Source organism: Gossypium hirsutum, unplaced genomic scaffold (genome assembly GCF_007990345.1).
Source record: "Gossypium hirsutum isolate 1008001.06 unplaced genomic scaffold, Gossypium_hirsutum_v2.1 scaffold_1084, whole genome shotgun sequence".
NCBI classification, from domain to species: domain Eukaryota; kingdom Viridiplantae; phylum Streptophyta; class Magnoliopsida; order Malvales; family Malvaceae; genus Gossypium; species Gossypium hirsutum.
In genome coordinates, this window is record NW_024403439.1 from 6,654 (window position 1) to 12,900 (window position 6,247).

The 6,247-nt window shown below is 33.2% G+C and overlaps 1 pseudogene; it reads right to left on the reverse strand.

Annotated features, from left to right (window-relative positions):
* Positions 1-281: 281 nt before the first annotated feature.
* On the reverse strand, positions 282-3,616 carry LOC121227590 (uncharacterized; annotated as a pseudogene).
* Positions 3,617-6,247: the final 2,631 nt, after the last annotated feature.

The following is a 6,247-nucleotide window of genomic DNA, read 5'->3' on the forward strand; positions in this document are numbered from 1 at the left end:
TATAAAAAAGTTACAACAGGGAGAAATGAATAATTTAATAACCTTTAATATGTAAACTTTTACCAATATTATTTTACCCTTTTTTACAATTATATATAATAAATTACAATTGCATTTGCGCATAGCGTGAAAATATTTTCGTAATAATAAAACATTGATTAATAATTAACGTATAATCTTAATTTTACTCAAATGGAGAGGCTGCAATATATGAATTTTATAATTTAATCAAAATTTATATAAATAAAACTATATATACTTTTAAACACACAACTACAAAATGATAAAATACAAAGCGTCTCATAATTATACCCTCTCTTATTTATCACAAGCTATAGTGTTTGAGTATCATATTCATATTGTTGTGGGAAAAAAATATACCCCGTTACTTGGAAAGTCCAGCATGAAGGGCTTTAAGCATTGACTTCGAAATTCTCTTGCAAAAACTTGTAAAGCTCCTCGGCCACCATGGAAGGGTACTCTTCATGTGGTAAAAGAGCACCAGCAACCTTAACAAACTTGCTGACTCCTCTTGCTTCCCTGAGAGCTTCCATCTCTGCTTTTGATCTCTTCGGAGATCCCTCAGTTGACACGACCAGAATGGGAGTTTTCCCCTCCAAACCAGAAAAGAGTTCAAGGAACTCATCACGGGAGTTAACAGGGTCGAGGAGACCAGTCAAGAAAGCAGCGGGAACGTATCGGGATCCTTTCTCTGTTGTTAACTTGTATCTGCTTTGAACAAATGCTGGAGTCACATTTTGAGGATTTGCATACACATGAGACTTGTACTGGGATTGAATTGCCCCCTCATTGCTCACAAGCATATTATACATCATCCAACCAGCACCTGGGGTTCTAAGATGCCCCTTAACAGCCCATATCTGATAATTACAGGGACAAAGATGAAAGCTTGTGGCTTAAGATTTATAGGAGAATTTGAAAGCAATCATATAAAAATGGCAGATTGAGGCTCAGAGTCAACGCTTGTTCGAAAACATTTGTAAAGAGAAGTAAAATCAAGCTTTGTCACGAAGGAGTGAAATGATATCTTACACATCAGCCTCCATTAAACTTCACACAATCTAGCACAGCATAATTGCTGCTTAAGGCCAGCAAACAGCTGTCCGTAACCCGCAAAGGTGAGATATCATTCGGATTTACCTAGTTTGCATACTGGAATCTCGACCAAACACGATAGGCAAGGGACCAGCCCAGGTTGGAGCGACTGCAGCAATAGCCTTCGCTTCACCAACCCCTTTTTTGCTGCCCGAACCACTATTGGCAGCATGACCACCTCCAAAGACCAACAAATCATTCTCTGTTTCAATTGCAGAAAATTGTGACAAGCTATATTGCCTCCTAATTAGATGTCTAGCAATACTTTCTCGAATATCGGTTAATGATGCAAGTGAAGACAAAATGTACCATATAGAAACCTATGCTACTTGGTTCAGGACTGGAATTTGATATGAGTATGTATCCAAAGAGATTGTTTAAATTGTTTTGAATATTTTCATACATTTAGAGAGTTCTTGGAGATCATATCTCCGGATGTGTCAATCGCATATGTCACATACAAATACTTCAAAAAAATGAACCCTAAATTGTGGCCTATTGATTGGATGTTTACATTCTCAGAATAACCTAGGTTTAAATCACAATTGTACCAAAAAATTACTTAAAGAAAATGAAGAGACATTGCAAGAAGGTCAAGCATCACTGAAGAACATTCTAGAAGAGGGGAGACACAAAACGTTGATTAAAAAAGAAAATCAAAATAACTTTTGACCTCAGATATTACCTATGCTGCTCAAACTCTTCCTTTTTGTGGAAGTACCCATGTTCAATCCTAATGTTCCACACATAGATACGGGGAATATGATCCCAAAAGATCCTCCAACTACATGAAAAAACTAGGAGAAATTTGACCACCCTAACACATACCCATATCCAACATTCATATCCAAATTCAAGGAACATAGAATATCACAGTCCAACTGCTAAATAGTTTCTCAAGGAATTTTCATACACAATGGAGAATGAAAAGTTTACATAGACAGGCTTAAGGTAACTATGGGCCAAGTTGTATGGGGTTGGAAGAAGTTTAAACACAAATCAACATACTCATATTGCCCAAACCCAGTTAAATTTGAAATATGGGTCTTATTCTGTCAACTATTAATATTGTAAACAAGTAGCCTAAACCTGTCAAACCCACCATATATATATTTAAAATAAAATGGTGAAAAATATTATTTATATTATTATTATGTTTAATATGATAACTTCACATGATTTTTATGTTCAAACTGTATATGGAATAGATTATTTATATAGAATTAAAGTTTAATATAATTGTAGGTGGGATTTAGACCGTCCGCCGGTCACCAGAATCCCCAGATTAATCGGGACATCGAGTTCATTGTTTACTTTGTGGAAAGCTAAGATGGAGGAGTAAGATTGCGGCCCAACCACTCTAATCTTGTGTTCATGTTATTGCTTTGTTCTTTATTTCCACATATTTTTAAAGGTCAATTCATCCCCTCTTGGCTATTTCAGTTGTTGATCAAGCTAATATTATTTCTTTTAATTTTACTATACCTTATACATGTCATCACCCTAACTCTTGTGGAATTTTAAATCCACTAACAGTATATCAAATATTTGTCATAAATTATGTTCAACCCAAATCTGGTTAAATATTGGATTTGAACAAGTGATCAGATCCGTGGACTTAATCTAGAAAAGAGCATCCTAAATCACAATAGGAATATGAACATCAAAGAGACATGAAATTGACGATTCAACCCGGCAAAACACGACCGCACAAGTAAGAAGCCATTCAAGCAAATCATCAAACAGATCAAGGCAACTAAAGAAAGTTCATATCTAAAAATAAGCATCAAACTAAATAAACAATATACAAGAAAAAGTTCAAGTATCCACCTGGGAACTTATCTCGTTAATAAAAACACAAGGTCTAACTAAAGTCATCAGCAAATCATCAAACACAATCGAGGTAATTAAAAAAAAAGAAGCAGCACAAAACTGAATAAACAAATACAAAAGAACAAAGGGTCTAAGTATCCACCTGAGGAACTATCTCGTTAATAAAGTCGACAACGAAGTTTCCATCACGTCAGCATCATAATCCATCTTTGGCCTGCTAGAGAACCCCAATCCAGGCCAATCAACAATAGTTGCTCGCAAATTGAGTTTACCAGACCGTTCCAAAATGTCTTTAGCAACACCTCTCCACTCTCCACAGTGCACATCTGATATTGTTGGCATCATAAGTATATTCTTCTGAGACCAGTGCTTTCATGCTCATGCTCTTCATAGTACACGTCAATTACGTTATCCTGAACTTCCATTCCCAATAATTTGCTGAATGATCATACAACAAACTAAAATCAAACAAATATAAAAAGGAAAGGTTTAACTAAGAAAAAAAAACAAAAGTCCGCAATGTCAATTAAGCAGAGACGTCATTTACCTTAGTGGGTTTGAGGGCTTTTTGTTCATTGACAGAAGAGGGTGTCGAGTAATCCAGGGAAGTAGAGGAAGCTCGAATGGAAATGGATTTAAAAGAGTAGGTGTTTGAGAGAGAAATGGCCTATAGTTTTGCAAGTAGGAGCAACAGTTGCTAGTGAAAATGGAGATGCAAAGGAGGCCATCGCCATGAAAATGAAATCCAATTTCTTTTCGAGAAGAAAAGAGGAAGAGGTTTTAATTTTTTCTGGCCCAGAGAAAAAAAAGAGACGCTTATGAGATAGAAAATTTACGGATTCCGTTGGAATTCTATTAATCACTTAAAAAGGAGGCTCTGAAAAAAAAAATCTGTGACAAGTTACTATGAACATTTCTAAAGGTTTAACATAATCTATAACACATGGTCAAACAATTTGGTGAGCATGGATCCTCGTTATATTAAATCAAAAGCTTTAATCGTTAATAAAAAAATCTAGTATACTACCCACCGAAATATAATGGTAAATATATATATTAAAAATACAGAATTTTATATTTACTTCTGAAAGATTGTAAATAAATAGAATTATGTGTATTGAAAACATATTAAAATTAAATTATATTTAAAATATTTCTTTTATAATTATTGTAAAAAAATTAAAATTACAATTTAGAACATATTAAATAATTTCATGTAATATATTAAACAATAGAATTTTATATATACTTCTAAAATTGAAATAAATAGAAAATTAAATCTATTAAAACATTTTTAAAATGGGATTTAAATATTTATATAAGTTTTAAATTAATTTAATTTAATATATTTTTAAAATTGGATTAATATTTTATATAGATTTCAAATAAATTAAATAGAATTTGATATTCCATAAAAATATTTGTAGTGTTATTTGGAGATGTCTAACTGAAAACAAATTAGTAACCAATAACAGCGTTAAATATTTTGGAAATCATTAGTAAATTATGTATATAATAAAGGAACTCAATACTCAAAAATTTAGGTGATATAAAAGTTTACAAGGATATCAAAATATGCATGAGATGAGAGCAACTCTCCCCCTTGAATATGAATTTTTAGCATATTTATTCATACTCATCTCTAGTACTATGCCTGATTTCCATCTTTAGGTTTGCACGGTGAGATTTTGATCTATGTAAAATTTTGAAAGATATTAGAAGGAAATCTTCGGATGTTGATTTAGAATCGATAAACAAAAATAGAGGAGAGAATATTGAACATTTGAGTTTAGTAGACACTATATTTCAAAAGTATTTGTCAAAAAAAAAGTGATGGATAAATTAGGTGAGGAGAGAAGAAGATGACTTTATCATCCAAAAAACATGGTATCGATTAGAGATATTGATAACCATGTATTTGGGTGTTTGCGGGTGAGTTTCTGAACTCCAACTTTCAGTTTCATTCTACATGTTGTAGGGTTGTGATAGTTGGGTTATGTTTGCTAGAAAACTTTGCTGCATAATCTGGAGATGTTAAACTTGTTGCGTTGGTGAAAGTATTGTTTATGATGTTTTGTTCTAAGTGTGACTATGTGGCCTAAATCGAAAACTTCTTGCGTATATAATTGTTGTCCGCATAAGCCATCGAAAATCAATTGTAGTAAATTATTGTTGTTTGTGAATCTATGGTTATTGAATGAATGTGGCTAGACTGTTTATGAATTGCTCTTGGTTGCGAGCTGTAAAATACGAAATGGGTGCATGTTAATGTAGAAGTGCATATGCCTTCTTGATATTAAATGTTGTGTCCAAAATTAAGATATGTTGCGAAAAAAGTATTGGTGTTGCGGCGGGATGTTAATGAATGAGATATCGGTGTGGCAGGATGCTAAATGAATGAGATATCGTGTTGTGGCGGGATGTTAACGAATAAGATATCGATGTTGTGGCAGGATGTAACAGCCCGTTCAGTGGTGTGGAAATAGTGCTTCGGGACCACAAATCTAATAAAGTTCATAATATCATAGTTAATATTATGAGTAATATATATTTGAAATTTAATTTAATAAATTTCATAATTGGTCGTTTAGTCAAAGTTCAAGTGTATCATGATACAAATGACATGTCATTAGGGCTATACAGTTCGGGTGTTGGTCCTAGATGTCTTATCGATGGCCGAAGTCCTGCATTTGTTACGGATTCTCCACAGGTCGTGTGAGTAGCATCGGGTAGCTAACATCTCGACCCACAACTAGTGTGAGCAAGCCCATTTCACAACTTGTGTGAGCATTATAAAGACGGTTACAGTTACATGTAAAGGCACACTTTGTGTGCATTTCTCGAATATCCGATGTTATTCTATTGGTTCAATGAGCAATTAAAGTTTAAAAGAAAAGGTACATTTATGGAATGAGCTATGTTATTAAGAATATGGAATGCAAATGTAATATATGTAATTGAATGGAAATTAAGGCATAAAATGGAAAGGTGTAGGTATGCCATTGGTTCATGTTAATGAACATATGAAAGGAAAAGTATGGCTAAAAAGGGAACTAATTGAATATTGATAAATTGTTGTATATTGAAATTCATTTCATATAATGTACCTGTTTCATAGGTTGATGTATTTTAAGTATATCTACAAACTAAGTGGAATGTTGTGAATAGGAAAGGAAATTATCCATATGATTGTGATCAATGATTGAATGGTTTAATCATTTTATGTTTGGTAAGTTTAAGTTCCTTTTATATGAGCTTACTAAGCATTAGTTGCTTACGTAATTTTTTCTCTATTGTT